A 17,362-nucleotide genomic window follows, 5' to 3' on the forward strand; every position below is an offset into this window, starting at 1 on the left:
CGAGGCTATATCATCACTTGGACCAGCTGTTTCCTCAAAGGCCTTTCCTGGATTTGGGCATTCCAAGTGTGTGTGTGTGTGTTTTTTAAAAGTTTTACTATCCTTGTGGGGACCAGAAGTCCTCACAAGTATAGTAAAACAAGGAAATGTAGGGACATGTCTCCGGTCCCCACAAGGAAAAAGGCTATTTTAGGCTTAGGGGTTAGGTTTAGGATTAGGGATTTGGGGTTAAGGTTAGGGTAAGGTTTAGGGAAAAAAACATTTGGAATGGGATTCAATTGCTTGATAGTAAAACAAATGTGTGTGTGTGTGTGTGTGTGCGTGCGTGCGTGCGTGCGTGCGTGCGTGCGTGCGTGCGTGCGTGTGTGTGTGTGTGTGTTGTGTGCATGCTGGTTCCTAGAGGGGACAGGGGGAGAAGAACAGGCGATACCTATAAAACCAGACAAAATAGCTAAACACACACAGCTTATGTGTGTCACATCACAGGTTCATAATATGGTCACGTCTCTCAGTTTGCAAATGAGATATCTAAAATGGGCAAGTCAATAGACACACTGTGCTAGCCTTACCCCAGAACACATTCATACTCAAACTGAAGGAACAAAATAAAACAAATGCATTCATGGATTGTTGCTTCTCATGCTTGATCTCACTTGGAAGAACAACAACATTATCATTTTTGGTCTATCTCTACTCTACTGTATTCTTAATTTAAAAAATGTTACAGCATATCTGGTAGGTAGAATAAGACATGTCTGTGTGACTTTGAATACTGCTTTTACTCTGCTTTTCTCTGTGCTTCAAAGGCCCTTTATGAGGCAGAGACCCCCGTCAAGACTATTTATAACCCAATCAGCCATGTATTCGTTCCTTTTCCCCTTTTTCTAGTGGCACTGCTGATGCTACCAAAGCTGTGAAACCACAAGAGATCTGCCTCTGACGCCTGGATGAAAACAACAGCACCAGGTGGTGGGGCTCAAAGGAGAATCAGCACCGAAAATAGATATTTAGCTATATACATAAAGGATCAACTTGTTTGCTTGTCACTGCCCTGTAAAATTTGGTGTCTCGTGGCAATCATCAATGTTTTTCAAATCAAGCTGCCTTGAGTGTCACCTGTGTAAAATCTCATTCGACACATATCAAAAGACAAGCTTGGCTGGCTCTACAGTATGTTGAATGGACTGGATTTGTTTTCGGCTGAAAGTAATTTATACCAGTGATGTAGTCAAGTCACTAAACCTTGAGTCCGAGTCGAGTCCCAAGTCCCCAGTGTTCGAGTCCAAGTCCGAGTCCTTTATACTCGAGTCACGAGTCGAGTCACAAGTCCCTTGGTAGTGCTGAAAGTTGTTGTCCAACAATTTTTTTAGATTTACATTTCATTACAGTATGACATATTTATAAGGCTAAATAGATAATACAGCTATGCAACATTTGCTGCTGTAGCTAGTATGTTGAATTATGCAAAAGAGAGAGATTTTCTGACAACAAAGTGATAACTGGTCAAGTCCGAGTCACCACTGGTCGAGTCCGAGTCGAGTCATGAAAATCGTAACTTGAGTCAGAGTCACTACAACACTGATTTATACTGTAGTTTACAGCGCCAATATTATGTAAAAAGAGCTACACAGCAGGTTTTTACTGCATTAATAAGAGTGCAGTTATTTCACATCATATCTGTTCCCTAGCCTGGTCCCAGATCTGTGTGTGCTGTATTGCCAACTCCTGGTCATTGTCATGCCAAACATTTGTTAAGCAATTGTCATAGGAGTACAGTACAAACAAATCTGGGACCGGGCTATTTGTTCCCCACTTTATGGTACAAATACTGACATTGCACCTTCCGCAATATCCCTCCAGGGTAGAAATGTGACATGTCCTTTAGATATACCTGTGTAAATGTTCGGTTGGTGAGATTCCAGAGCGACACTATAATAAGACTAAAATAGGATGGGAACCCAGACCAGTCGCAGAGAGCAAGGCAAGATGGTGCGGTCACACAAAGGGTAGATTGCTACGGATTCCCGGCCTAAAGTGGGATGGATTTCAGATACCTCAAACCTCAGTCTGTAGCCTGAGGGTATTGATGGCATGTTGATTAAACCATGCACAGACAGAAGTAATGTGTTGTTTTGCCGCCTATACGATAAAGTGAGTTTCTGTTGAGTTTCCTGCTACCTGGTATTGTGATTTGCGGTGGCAATTTTCCGATAGCATGGCCTTGGGTTACAGTGGCATATTGATTGGTTTGAGAGAAGATAAATGCATACAGCCCCGCATTTCTTCTCAGTAGAGCTCCTTTACGGTCCATTTTAGGACACCCTCTGCCTCACTCGGCTTGAGGCTGAGGGTGTCCTAAAATGGACACCGTTCTAAATATCTCAGGAAAAGAGTCACACATGGAAAAGCGACAGCAAAATTGCCATTCATTGCATTCTACTGAGCGATGCTCTATATTACTGATGGTGATGACAATTTATGCACAAACTGACAGCTGCATCTTCATCTGTGATTGGGACGAGTAAATAAAGAGATTAAGAGAAAAACTGTTACAGAATTGGCAGTTATGAAAATATGTGTGGAATGAACTTGGTAGATTGGATGGGAGAGCAGTTCCTAGACAGTGTTTTATATTGTAGCTTGAAGGACCATCTGAAGGTCCTGCCTTGGAGGGTTGTCTTGGGAGATCAAAACTATGAGTGATGGATCGATCATAAAGAAAAGTCACAGAATGCTCTTATGGTCACTATACTTTCAAAGACATCCCCATAAACAGTACAATACTTTCTACTTCACTCCTACAGATAAAACTCTTGAATTATATTGCGAGTGATATCTGGAATGAAAATATGACCTCCTGTTCATAAAGTCCATAATAATTCAAGTCGGTGTGGTGGAGGCAGTGGTGAGAAAGTCGTAAAGCAGAGACTCTGGGACGGTTTCAGTTACAGACAAACAGCATAAATCAGCCGATGGGAAATTACATTGAAATGAAAGGATGACACGGGGGAAATTGCTCCAAATGTTTACACTCTCCCTGTAAATGTATACAGCATTCAATCAACATTGACCAAGACAGGACACTCAGAAAGATGAGTTTCTCTCACCAACGGCCTATTTACACTATGAGTCCATAAGGTAAAGAATCAACGTGGGCACATAGGAAGATGGGAAGATAGGAGATAGGAAAAATAGATGGTAAAGCTTGCTTAGTGGAGAGATACCAGATTTTTGTCATTGCAAAGTCAATAATATACATTTTCATTTATGTCTGTTTATCTCCAACTCCTTAAAACTGTTTTTATGTCATGAATATTGTATAAGGACAATGATCCTTGACATATCCCCAAAACCTTGATAGATTTCATTCGGAACACTGAGACATGAGGTTATAACCTATGACACCAGTTGGTAGCAGGCTCCGGGCATTAAAGGGGAAGGATATATGATGAGCTTCCTGTTCCTGTACAGCTGACAATAATGAATATTAATGACAAATGAAAAATGCATTAGTCTGGGAGATGTTGGGTCTGCTATGTAATGTTTTTCCATGGGAGCTGAGAGGAGCCAAAGATGCCCTGTGGTGATAGGGCAGAGAATAGGACATAAACCAAGGGGTGTCTTGTCTCCACTACTGTGTGGCTAGTCTGCTAGTCACACAGCCACCAGAGTGAACAGCAGGACAAGGTTTCAGGTTATTGTGACTGTTTCTACATTATTATCTAACACAACACTATCAGAATATTTCAGGATTATTCTTTTTTTTCTTTATAATTTTACCAGTTTGTCTCACTGAGATAAAAGCAAAAAAAATTTAAGGACACATTTTTTTTTTTTTTTAACGATCAGCAGTGTGGTGCTGCAGATTTGAAACTCCAGTTAAACATCTACATAGCTTACATAGCAGTATTGTTTACCTATAGTAGTAATTCATGCATGCTTGTGTGAAGTGATTATTTAGCAAAGAGCATAGATCATTAGTGATCTTTGAAAACTGAAAAACTCATGGACTTAAAAGAGCCAATTAGCGGAATCAGATGATTAAATTGATACACCCACTGACTAAGTGACTTATTTATCATATAAACAAAGCCACAACCAATGCAATGTACTTTCTTCAAACCAAGTGTTTTTGATCTAAAATGCCACGAGCTAGACTTCGGAAGGTGAAAATTGAATCATCCAACACCCGTGGCGAGTGGAGCGAAGACTAGCCAATCGCCAAGCGGCACTGACAATTACAGACACCACCTGCGGATTTGGAGAGATGGGGGGCGGCACGGAGAACAGAAGGCTATAAAGACTGGTAGAACTCCCCTTAGAAACAAATGGAAAACAAAGGCCACTAAACTCGATTTACTTTGAATTAACTCGTATGATAGACTCTGAGCCCCTACAGTGAAGTGTTTGACTGAGAACTGGGTGTGTTCTTTTTCATGAATACCAAATCAAGGACGAAAATACTCCCTCCTTAGTTTATAATTGGTTTGAATAAGTGCATCATACTTGATGTGAGAAAATTGAATCCAAACTGATTGAATCAAATTCAACTCCCAGTTGGGTACTGTATGTTTGTTGATTAGCATTCAGAGTGGTTTGAAGAGTTTCTATGGTCAGATATACACTGAGTGTACAAAACATTAGTGCACCCCCTTTTGCCTTCAGAACAGTCTCAATTCGTCGAGGCATGGACTCTACAAGGTGTCGAAGCGTTCCACAGGGATGCTGGCCCATGTTGACTACAATGCTTCCCACAGTTGTGCCAAGTTGTCTGGATGTCTTTTGGGTGGTGGACCATTCTTGATACACTCGGGAAACTGTTGAGCATGAAAAACCCAGCAGCGTTGCAGTTCTTGACACACTCAAACCGGTGTGCGTGGCACCTACTACCATACCCCGTTCAAAGGCACTTAAATATTTTGTCTTGCCCATTCACACTCTGAATGACACACATACACAATCCATGTCTCAATTGCCTCAAGGCTTGAAAGTCCTTGAACCTGTCTCCTCCCCTTCATCTACACTGATTGAAGTGGATTTACAAGTGACCTGGATTAGCCTGGTCAGTCACCTGGTCAGACTATGTCATGGAAAGAACAGGCTTCCTAATGTTTTGTACACTCAGTGTAGAACGCACAGACTACACCATTCAGGGTTGGGGCTAATTCCATTTCAGTTTGATCAATTCAGGAAATAAACTGTAATTCCAATCACAAAATTGCAACTTTCCTAATTGAAAAGCACTTCCTTGTTTATAAAGAATTGACCCCCATCCCTAACCTCAACGCCAAATGTCCGTCATCAGGAAGTTCACTATTAAGATTTGAAGCATAATAGAAGGTTAAAACGTCAGTGTAGAGAGAGAGACATTTCAGATGAGGTACTACTGTATTGCATACACGACGGCAAGAAAAAATTATTCACAGTGCCAAACTTGACAGTAGTCCCCCGTGAACTACACGCTCAGCGGTCTAAATAAGTGATGATCCTTTTGAAAGGTTTGGCGCTCCAAGGGCGGGCTGTTCCCTCTGCCTTAGTAGTAACTTTCCTGCAGTTCTGTCCCAACAGGGAAACTTAATGTGCAGGACTCTCACTCCAAGATCCAATAGTTATTTTCCACTGGAGAGGCACATGCAGGGAAATCTCCCGTAAAGACACAAGCATCCAAGCCTGTTACTGTAACCTCCTTTTCACCCACTCTAAACCACAGAGCTATCTCTATATACAGTATATGAGACTTTATCTGTGTGTGTGCAGACTGCAGAATTGTATCAGATTACTACTGTTGTAGTTAATACACACTAAACCAGTTCCTAATGTCTCTGTCTGTTTATTTTTATTTTATTTCACCTTTATTTAACCAGGTAAGCCAGTTGAGAACAGGTTCTCATTTACAACTGCGACCTGGCCAAGATAAAGCAAAGTAGTGCAATAAAAACAACACAGAGTTACATATGGGGTAAAAAACATAAAGTCAAAAATACAACAGAAAATATATATACAGTGTGTGCAAATGTAGCAAGTTATGGAGGTAAGGCAATAAATAGGCTATAGTGCAGAATAATTACAATAGTATTAACACTGGAATGCTAGATGTGCAAGAGATTATGTGCAAATAGAGATACTGGGGTGCAAAAGAGCAAAATAAATAACTATATGGGGATGAGGTAGTTGGGTGGGCTAATTTCAGATGGGCTGTGTACAGGTGCAGTGATCGGTAAGGTGCTCTGACAACTGATGCTTAAAGTTATTGAGGGAGATAAGAGTCTCCAGCTTCAGAGATTTTTGCAATTCGTTCCAGTCATTGGCAGCAGAGAACTGGAAGGAATGGCGGCCAAAGGAGGTGTTGGCTTTGGGAATGACCAGTGAGATATACCTGCTGGAGCGCAGACTACGGGTGGGTGCTGCTATGGTGACCAATGAGCTAAGATAAGGCGGGGATTTGCCTAGCAGTGATTTATAGATGGCCTGGAGCCAGTGGGTTTGACGACGAACATGTAGTGAGGACCAGCCAACAAGAGCGTACAGGTCACAGTGGTGGGTAGTGTATGGGGCTTTGGAGACAAAACGGATGGCACTGTGATAGACTACACTGTCTGTGTGTGTGTGTGTGTGTGTGTGTGGGGGGAATTATGTTACTTCGATTGATGCACGGGTGCGTCAATAGACTATAGGGGGTTAAATACAATGAATGCATTTTCAATACATTTTCTGTGTACATTTCTAGTAGGAAATGTTCTCTACTTCTGCTATCAGGAGCAGTAGAACAAATAAAGTTAAGTGTGAACTCTAATCAGAAGTCACCACTTTCCTTTCTCCTTTGATTGGATGGTTGATATGCAATCACCAATCAGTCACAAAGGTTTGAAATTCCATAACAAAATCACCTTGAGCCACTTACGTATCCTGGTAGTTGGGGTAAGTGGAAAGTGGTTTCATGAGTTACACAAAATACACACACAAAAGTAGAGACACTAATGCAAAGGGTTCATATTTACATATGATACGTACCTATAAGGAAAACACCTACAGTACCAAAAAAGTGTTAAACAAATCAAAATGTATTTTATATTTGAGATTCTTCAAAGTAGCCACCCTTTGCCTTGATGACAGCTTTGCACACTCTTGGCATTCTCTCAACCAGCTTCACCTGGAATGCTTTTCCAACAGTCTTGAAGGAGTTCCCACATGTGCTGAGCACTTGTTGGCTGCTTCTCCTTTACTCTGTGGTCCAACTCATCCCAAACCATCTCAATTGGGTTGAGGTCAGGTGGTTGTGGAGGCCAGGTCATCTGATGCAGCACTCCATCACTCTCCTTCTTTTTCAAATAGCCCTTACACAGCCTGGAGGTGTGTTGGGTCATTGTCCTGTTGAAAAACAAATTATAGTCCCACTAAGCGCAAACCAGATGGGATAACGTGTTGCTGCAGAATGCTGTGGTAGCCATGCTGGTTAAATGTGCCTTGATTTCTAAATAAATCACAGACAGTGTCACCAGCAAAGCACCCCCACACCATCACACCTCCTCCCACATTCTTCATGGGGGGAACTACACATGCGGAGATCATCCGTTCACCTACTATGCGTCTCACAAAGACACGGCGGTTGGAACCAAAAATCTCAAATTTGGACTCAGACCAAAGGACAGATTTCCACCGGTCTAATGTCCATTGCTTGTGTTTCTTGGCCCAAGCAAGTCTCTTCTTCCTATTGGTGTCCTTTATTAGTGGTTTCTTTGCAGCAATTCAACCATGAAGGCCTGATTCATACAGCCCCCTCTGAACAGTTGATGTTGAGACGTGTCTGTTACTTGAACTCTGTGAAGCATTTATTTGGGCTGCAATTTCTGATGCTGGTAACTCTAATGAACTTATCCTCTGCAGCAGAGGTAACTCTGGGTCTTCCATTCCTGTGGCGGTCCTCATGAAAGCCAGTTTCATCATAGCGCTTGATGGTTTTTGCGACTGCACTTGAAGAAACTTTCAAAGTTCTTGAAATTCTCCGGGTTGACTGACCTTCATGTCTTCAGGTAATGATGGACTATCATTTCTCTTTGCTTATTTGAGCAGTTCTTGCCATAATATGGACTTGGTATTTTACCAAATAGGGCTATCTTCTGTATACCACCCCTACCTTGTCACAACACTGACTGGCTCAAGAAGAAAAAAATTCGACAAATTAACTTATAACAAAGCACACCTGTTAATTGAAATGCATTCCAGGTGACTACCTCATGAAGCTGGTTGAGAGAATGCCAAGAGTGTTCAAAGCTGTATCAAGGCAAATGGTGGCTACTTTGAAGAATCTCAAATATAAAATATATTTAGCTTTTTTTAACCCTTTTTTGGTTACTACATGATTCCATGTGTTATTTCATGGTTTTGATGTCTTCACTATTATTCTACAATGTAGAAAATAGTAAAAATTAAAGATAAACTAGGTGTGTCCAAACTTTTGACTGGTACTGTATAATACTGTACCCACTATAATCCTAATGATGACTCTTTACAGCTAAATATTTCCGAAGTAGAGGCTGGAAATTTGCCATTGTGATAACAAGTGGGTGTGTGGTGCACAACTCTACATTTCTATCTTTGGGAAATGGAAGAAGGTTTAGAAATAATTAAGGGGTGAGAAGCTGGTGTTAATTGCCTGCTTTGTGGGTGACACAGCTGTGTTGCCGAAAAGCTTGGTGTGTTTGGCAGCCAACCAGGTTTGTGTCGTGTTCAACAGTGCACACCGTAGCAAAACGTTTTGCAATGGAAAACAAAAATAACTGTTTCTTATTGGACGAGTTCAGGTAGTCCCTCCCTGTTTCTTTTATTTTTCTTCTTCTCGTTTGGTGCCTTATGAATACAACCCTGGTTTTCTGTCCCCAGAAAACCTTATTCGCTGGTTCCTGTACGGCAGATAAATGAGCAAATCCTTTCACTGACACAAGAACACCGGGATATACACACAGTTCGGTATGATGGAGGCATTTCAATTCTTCTGTTGTGAAGGAACCCATCCGGTGAGAATTGCAGGCTTTGCCACCACAGTGCTGCTGAAATGTGAATAAGTAATACACAGACTTAGGTGAAGAGTGAAAAGAGGACAGTATGGAAACGTATTAAAGGGAATGGGTGGCTAATCTTCCTCCTAGGGAGCAGTACACTCCTGTTGGAGCTAGTTCCAGCCCTACTATAACACACCTGATTCTACTTATCGGCAGCTCCTCAGCACATTGATCAGGTGAATCATGTGTATTATAGTAAAGATAGGGCAAAAACCTGCACAACCAGCTCTCCAGGAGGATACTTGGCCGTCCCTGTTATAGGGTGACCTTTTTGGGTGAAATAAATACAGTAAGTATTTGGGGGAGGGGGAGTGAAGTTACTGAGTGAATACATTACTGCTATTATCTTTGCAACTAGGATGGATATGGGCTTTTCACTCACTAATGATCAATTTGCTACTAAGGGTTAAGTGAGAGAGAGGAGCTTAACACAAGGCTCATTATAGGGTGTGTTTCTTCTCACACATGGTTTATATTTAACCAATAAGGCCCGAGGGGGTGTGGTATATGGCCAATATACCACGGCTAAGGGCTGTTCTTAAGCAAGACACAACGCGGATACAGCCCTTAGCCGTGGTATATTGGCCATATACCACAAACCCCCATGGTGCCGTATTACTGTTATAAACTGGTTACCAACGCAATTAGAGCAATACAAATAAATGTTTTGTCATCCCGTGGTATACGGTCTGATATACTACGGCTGTCAGCCAATCAGCATTCAAGGTTTGAACCACCCAGTTTATAATAAACAATATAATCTTACCCATAAGGTAAGATATATACATAATCAATGATCACTTAATGATCCCTTAATCTCTCCAGTTTCGTCGACAGTCTAAACAACCTGGTTATTCATCCCCTGTTACTGCTTTTAGCCCTTAACTCAGCGTTTCCCAAACTCGGTCCTGGGCCCCCCCCCCCTGAGTGCACGTTTTGATTTTGCTGATTCGTTTTGACACAGCTGATTCAAATAATGAACTCATCATCAAGCTTTGATTGTTTGAATCAGCTGTGTAGTGCTAGGGCAAAAAACAAAACGTGCACCCCTTGGGGTCCCCAGGACCGAGTTCGGGAAACGCTGCCTTAACTGTAGTTGTGTCCTTTATGTTTTTAATGATATGTGTTGCACCCCACCGATGTGTTGTAAATATGTATTTTTCTTTGTCCATTCATTAGTAGTTTTTTTGTTGTTTAACTGTCTGCTTTGTCTGTAACATTGTCACTTGTCTGCTTGCTGCACAGTTCATTCCTCCATCTTGGTTAGGTCATTATTGTAAAAGATAATGTGTTCTCAATGACTGACTGTTTGTTGTAATTGTTACGGAAGGTTCCTCCCATGCTGCATACAGCTAGTGTTTTAGTAACATAAATACCCAATGAGAGTGCACGTACTGTATTTTGATGGAGTAGGATAAATACTAGTCACAGTGTTGAATGTTGTCACGGTTGCTCAGTTTCGCTACGATTGCATCACAACCACACAGGCTTGTGTTTGATCCAGCCGTCAGAATCTCCATATCCCTGTGGTGGCTACCCACCACCCCCATCCACTGTACCTTCATCACACCCATCCTAAAACAGAGGCAACACATTGCTCCTCTAACAATCTAGCTTAGCACAAACAATTGAACACATAATGAATATCTGTCTCTACCAAAAAGGAGGAATAGAAATGAGGAATACACTTAAGAGAATATGTTATCTCTCCCTGAAACAGACACAACTAACAACACAACAACTTTCCCTGCTCAATTCCCTAAATATTGGGCTTTTATTTTGAAAGGTTTGTCTGGCTTACGTCTGAGGGAGGATCCAGGTTGTCACACCACCACAATGCCTTCCCCTCTACCACCCCAATAAACAACACTCCCTCCCCACATACCTGACAGCTAACGCTGAGGAAATATCAATATAAGCTGGCTATGTCCTGTCAACGTGATGATAAATCACGATTTACCACATAGTGCATAAAGGCAATGACAGGAACCATCATTGTTGAGTTTATTTAGGCTCAGGTCACAGAGAAGCGTCGGAGAAATCAATAATTAATCTGATCGGTAGTTTATCGAAATTTAGTCCACTCAACTGTAGTAGATGTGAGCCATAGAGATGGATAGAGGGCACACTTGCCACAAAAGACTGTGATGGTGTGATGGCATAGGCAACACCATGGAGGGCTTTCAGCATTTTCAAAGAGTTAATTGGGTGGGATTTGCTATGGTTTCTAAGTGATCGGCCAACAATCCACAAATGGGTTTGTCTATACTTTGTAAGAATTGAATCCAGGTCAGTAGGAGGAATCAGCCAATGATGTATTCTCCTGAGAAAACATTCTAGCATGACATGATGTCAGTATATTGCCAACGATGGCTTTATGCTTGTTTGAAACACAAAATAAGACAATTGACTAATTTAATATGGAGATAGCCATCCATGGTACTGCCCATGCTGCCACAGAGCAATCAATGGCAAAGATAGGAGGTGCACCATCAATCAATCAATCAATCAATCAAATGTATTTATAAAGCCCATTTTACATCAGCAGATGTCATAAAGTGCTATACAGAAACCCAGCCTAAAACCCCAAACAGCAAGCAATGCAGATGTAGAAGCACCATCTATTCATCTCTATGATGTGAGCAGTTAAAAAACGTATATAGAGGCAGAGGCCTGGTTTAAATCAGTAAGGGCTACCTGCAGGTCTACAGGTCAAGGTTTGTTGGCCAATCTTACAGTAGCGAGGATTTATAGAACACATCGCTATTGAAGTCCCCTGTCGGTCATACCATCTATCAAATGATAATAAACTCAGCAAAAAAAGAAACGTCCTCTCACTGTCAACTGTGTTTATTTTCAGCAAACATGACTTGTGTAAATATTTGTATGAACATAACAAGATTCAACAACTGAGACATAAACTGAACAAGTTCCACAGACATGTGACTAACAGAGATTTAATAATGTGTCCCTGAACAAAAGAGAGGTCAAAATCAAAAGTAACAGTCAGTATCTGGTGTGGCCACCAGCTGCATTAAGTACTGCAGTGCATCTCATTCTCATGGACTGCACCAGATTTGCCAGTTCTTGCTGTGAGATGTTACCCCACTCTTCCACCAAGGCACTTGCAAGTTCCCAGACATTTCTGGGGGGAATTTCCCTAGCCCTCACCCTCCGATCCAACAGGTCCCAGACGTGCTCAATGGAATTGAGATCTGGGCTCTTCGCTGGCCATGGCAGAACACTGACATTCCTGTCTTGTAGGAAATCACGCACAGAACGAGCAGTATGGCTGGTGGCATTGTCATGCTGGAGGGTCATGTCAGGATGAGCCTGCAGGAAGGGTACAACATGAGGGAGGAGGATGTCTTCCCTGTAACGCACAGTGTTGAGATTGCCTGCAATGACAACAAGCTCAGCCCGATGATGCTGTGACACACCGCCCCAGACCATGACGGACCCTCCACCTCCAAATCGATCCCGCTCCAGAGTACAGGCTTCGGTGTAACGCTCATTCCTTCGACGATAAACGCGAATCCGACCATCACCCCTGGTGAGACAAAACCGTGATTCGTCAGGTGAAGAGCATTTTTTGCCAGTCCTGTCTGGTCCAGCGACGGTGGGTTTGTGCCCATAGGCAACTTTGTTGCCGGTGATGTCTGGTGAGGACCTGCCTTACAACAGGCATACAAGCCCTCAGTCCAGCCTCTCTCAGCCTATTGTGGACAGTCTGAGCACTGATGGAGGGATTGTGCGTTCCTGGTGTAACTCGGGCAGTTGTTGTTGCCATCCTGTACCTGTCCCGCAGGTGTGATGTTCAGATGTACCGATCCTGTGCAGGTGTTGTTACACGTGGTCTGCCACTCCGAGGACGATCAGCTGTCCGTCCTGTCTCCCTGTAGCGCTGTCTTAGGCGTCTCACAGTACGGACATTGCAATTTATTGCCCTGGCCACATCTGCAGTCCTCATGCCTCCTTGCAGCATGCCTAAGGCACGTTCATGCAGATGAGCAGGGACCCTGGGCATCTTTCCTTTGGTGTTTTTCAGAGTCAGTAGAAAGGCCTCTTTAGTGTCCTAAGTTTTCATAACTGTGACCTTAATTGCCTACCGTCTGTAAGCTATTAGTGTCTTAGCGACCGTTCCACAGGTGCATGTTCATTAATTGTTTATGGTTCATTGAACAAGCATGGGAAACAGTGTTTAAACCCTTTACAATGAAGATCTGTGAAGTTATTTGAATTTTTACGAATTATCTTTGAAAGACTGTTTTTGCTGAGTTTATGAAGATCGGTGTGTGCATTATGGAATGATGTTACTCTAAGCACTTACATACGGCATCATACTGTACTGTCTTTATCCCATTAGCAAGACATGTATCAATAATATGAGGAATATATCAAATGTAATATCTGCTGTAGCAGGTAATGGTCTGTTTATTGCATGTGGCAGCAGTGGCTGTGTCCATAATGTATATATGGTGAACCAAGTGGGGATGGCTTGAGGGAATCTCTTCTGGACACACTCACATATGCACAAACACATACATAGCTACACAGACAGAGCCATATATTTCTAGTGTATATATGGCTCTGCACACACACTCATCCCCCATCACACACGCGCATACACACACACTTTATTTACTGTGCGCACAATGCTACGGGTGATACTCTCTTCCTAATCCCGGGCGGTTCTACTCTATCGCTCCAGTCCGACGATGATCCTGAGAGGATTCTCCAACAGCTGTGCTGTTGTCACTGATATTTGGCCAGATTATGTCCAGGGGGCGTGTACACACACTAGCGTGCACAGTGGGAGTGCACGTCTGCACAGCACTCCTGATTAATAAACGACCAGGATGGTGGGTAAAACCCTTGTCCTGATAAGATTGTTTGGGAAAAAACGTGACTCAATTCATGTTGTCCATGGCACTCGAGCCGTGCAACACAGGGCTGTTGAGGTAGGAAATCAGAAATCACCACACACCACGTGTGAACCGCGCGGTAGCCAAACATTGTTAGATAAGCAGTAGATTCATGCAATGGAACTAGCAGGTCATCGTTTAAACCAATCCACTCAACCCATAAAATCTCTAAGTAGTGAGTTAATGGAACGCAGGCTATGTACAGTACACTGTATTACTACCACAGCATCCTTTGAATACTTTTCTGATTTAAACCTTATGAACATCCATCCATCCATGCACACTTCACCCTATGCATGTATTGTAAGTGCATTCCAGTCAAGGGATGAGGCGAGTGGACATGTCTGAAGTGAGGTAAATTATATTTACATTTTAGTCATTTAGCAGACGCTCTTGTCCAGAGCAACTTACAGTTAGTGAGTCCATACATTTTCATACTGGCCCCCCATGGGAAACGAACCCACAACCCTGGCGTTGCAAGCGCCATGCTCTACCAACTGAGCTACAGGGGACTCTAAGCACAAATTTCCCATTGGAGCATTATCATCTGTCAGTCATCCATGTGGGTGGGTTTGTGGGTAGCCTCGGCAGGCAGGGCAGGCCTTAGGAGAACACTGTAATCTGTGGCCAAGATTAAGCAGGTTCTATGTGCTTAATCCCTGAGCAGAGCACACTCTGATGAAACCCCAGCAGGCTAAATCAGGGCCAAATAATCCCACATCCCAATGATGCATGTTTTAATTGAAAGGATTCTTTAGCGCCTGTTACTACTAAACTACAGTATCAGCGGCTTGAGGCTGATAGACACAGGGAGAACATGAGCATAACATTAGAAAAGGCTATAGAGTACCACAGTATGAGTCATAATACCCATAAAACCTAGAGGTCAAACAGGGAAATGGTTCCAATCATTTTTCCACCATTCATTTTTCCCATAGGGGATTTTAGAAACACTTAAAATAAGGACTGTGTTTCGTGTAGGCTTACCCTGGCGTGACGTTTGAAAACCGTGTAAATCTCTCTAGTACAAGGTGACTTTTATCAATATATTTGTCTGTATTTACTCCCCAAAACTGTTTTGCTAATTAGCTGCGTGCCTACCATAAAGAACTACATATACCATGATGATCTGGATGAGACTATCACGACTCAGGATATGACCCAGATGCAGACACAGGAGGCAGATAGTACAGTTCTCAATAATAATTTATTAGAACACAGGGCAGGCAAAGGGCAGGTCGAGGACAGGCAGAGGTTGGTAATCAGGTCAGAGTCAGGCAGGTACAGGACGGCAGGCAGGCTTGGGGTCAGGGCAGGCAGAGGTTTGTAATCAGGTCAGAGTCAGGCAGGTACAGGAAGGCAGGCAGGCTCGGGGTCAGGGCAGGCAGAGGTTTGTAATCAGGTCAGAGTCAGGCAGGTACAGGACGGCAGGCAGGCTCGGGGTCAGGACAGGCAGAGGTTCGTAATCAGGTCAGAATCAGGCAGGTGCAGGACGGCAGGCAGGCTCGGGGTCAGGACAGGCAGAGGTTCGTAATCAGGTCAGAATCAGGCAGGTACAGGACGGCAGGCAGGCTCGGGGTTTTGCATGATGTCTACTTTGATGCTAATTCGAATTTTCGAATCTGAGAGTAATTAGAGCAAAATATATTGATAAAAGTCACCTTGTCCGAGAGATATTTACATGGTTATCAAAACGTCCTTATTTTAAGTGTTTCTAAATCCCCTATTGGAAAAATGAATGGTGGAAAAACGATTATAACCAATTCCCTGTTTGACTGCTAGGTTGTATGGGTATTATGACACCTCCACTGTGGGGCTCTATGAACAAATGCTTTAAAATGATTTGTTTGCTGCTGCAATGCAACAGCTGGAACCAGCACTAATATAGATGCTACAACTTTAAGAATGGCGTATAATAGAATTATTGTAAAATTAACTCTGTCCATAAGGTGTAGATAGTAAGTATAGACCGGAAGTAGAGGCCTGGGCATTGTTGTTCACTAATTTACTCCAAGTAGGGAAAGGATGGTGGGGTTGAAAAGTAATAAAGGGGAGTATATATATAAAAAAAAAACATGGGGGATTGGAAGTGATGCAGACAATTACATTGATAGAAGATACAATCTATCTGCAATATTAAGCTGATCCATTCCCCCCAAAAAAAAAGAAAAAAAGAATGGCGTAATCTAAGAAAGGGAAAATTATATTTAATCCCAACTATCATCAGGATAGGCATACCTTTGGGTTGTTTTTTATTACAGAATGTTCTTTGTCTTCAGTTCCCTTGTGAAAAGCAATGATTGGGCACATTTGTGATTCCTATTGTTTCAATTTAACCCTAATGAATGAAAGTGTCATCCAACTAATACACCAACAGCTGTCCTATTATTCTGCAAAATAACAAAGTGTTCTGCCAGCTTGCAGACAAAGCACCTGACCACTGTGCCCTATGTGGGGTACGAGGCCTGGCTGTCTCATACAAGCACCCATCAGTTTAGTAGGGGATTCTCAACTGAGGGCTTTGGCTCCACTAGGTGGCCAGATACTGTAGTCCTTCTACAGCTCTGAAGTTGTAAGTCAGGGTTGTGTTCAATTGGGCACACCACAGTAAAACCTTTTGCAACCGAAAAAGAAAATGATGTTCTTATTGGTCAAGTTCAGCTAGTAGCTCCCAACTGAACACGACACAGCTGTGAATGTGGGTTCCCTTTTTAAAATCAGATATATTCTGCCTGTGCAGATGGATGGAGTGATCTGAGCGAGACAGAAGCATGCAGCGCCCCATCTGCCAACCCAAGTTCACCGTCTGGCTTGGGTCACTCTGTGCCACACCAGCAGAGGAATCATCTGTTCTCTGTTCTCATTTGACGTGATTAAAAAGAAAGATCGGAAATGACCTCAACCCCAGCCAGGCCCCCATGCCTCCCAAGCCTTTCACATCAGTGTAAACAAAGTCCGAAAATAAAGGGCTATTTTTGTGTACTTCCTCTAAGGATAATGGTGGCATAGGCACTTGTTTGAGGCTTTCAACACAACAACCATCAGTTCACAATTCTATACAAAATCTACACCAAATCTGTGTGACTGCCAGATATGAATTATATTCCATCACTACTGTTCCACTCTTATAGCCAGTGCATTTTAAATTGAGTCAAATCATACTTATGTGGTACAGTCAAATGGCAGAAGGATTTAACAGAAAACACTTTTGTGTTGATGTACCCATTACTCCTCTTTAAACGGAGGTACTCAAAAGAAAAAGTACAACTCATAAATATTCATGATCGGTGATGCATAAGGGTATGAGCTGTGTGGAATATGTGATTTAGAGATCATAGACAACAGCAGCCTACGGACCCCAGGAGAGTGAAGGATTGT

The 17,362-nt window shown here is 42.6% G+C and overlaps 1 protein-coding gene across 1 annotated transcript in view; it reads left to right on the plus strand.

Moving 5' to 3' along the window:
- Positions 1-17,362, plus strand: part of LOC123493117 (TNF receptor-associated factor 5-like) — a 28,509-nt gene that overhangs the window by 7,049 nt on the left and 4,098 nt on the right. The gene's annotated exons all lie outside the window — the stretch shown is intronic.

The sequence above is a fragment of the Coregonus clupeaformis genome, chromosome 18, assembly GCF_020615455.1.
Source record: "Coregonus clupeaformis isolate EN_2021a chromosome 18, ASM2061545v1, whole genome shotgun sequence".
Taxonomy (NCBI): Eukaryota; Metazoa; Chordata; class Actinopteri; order Salmoniformes; family Salmonidae; genus Coregonus; species Coregonus clupeaformis.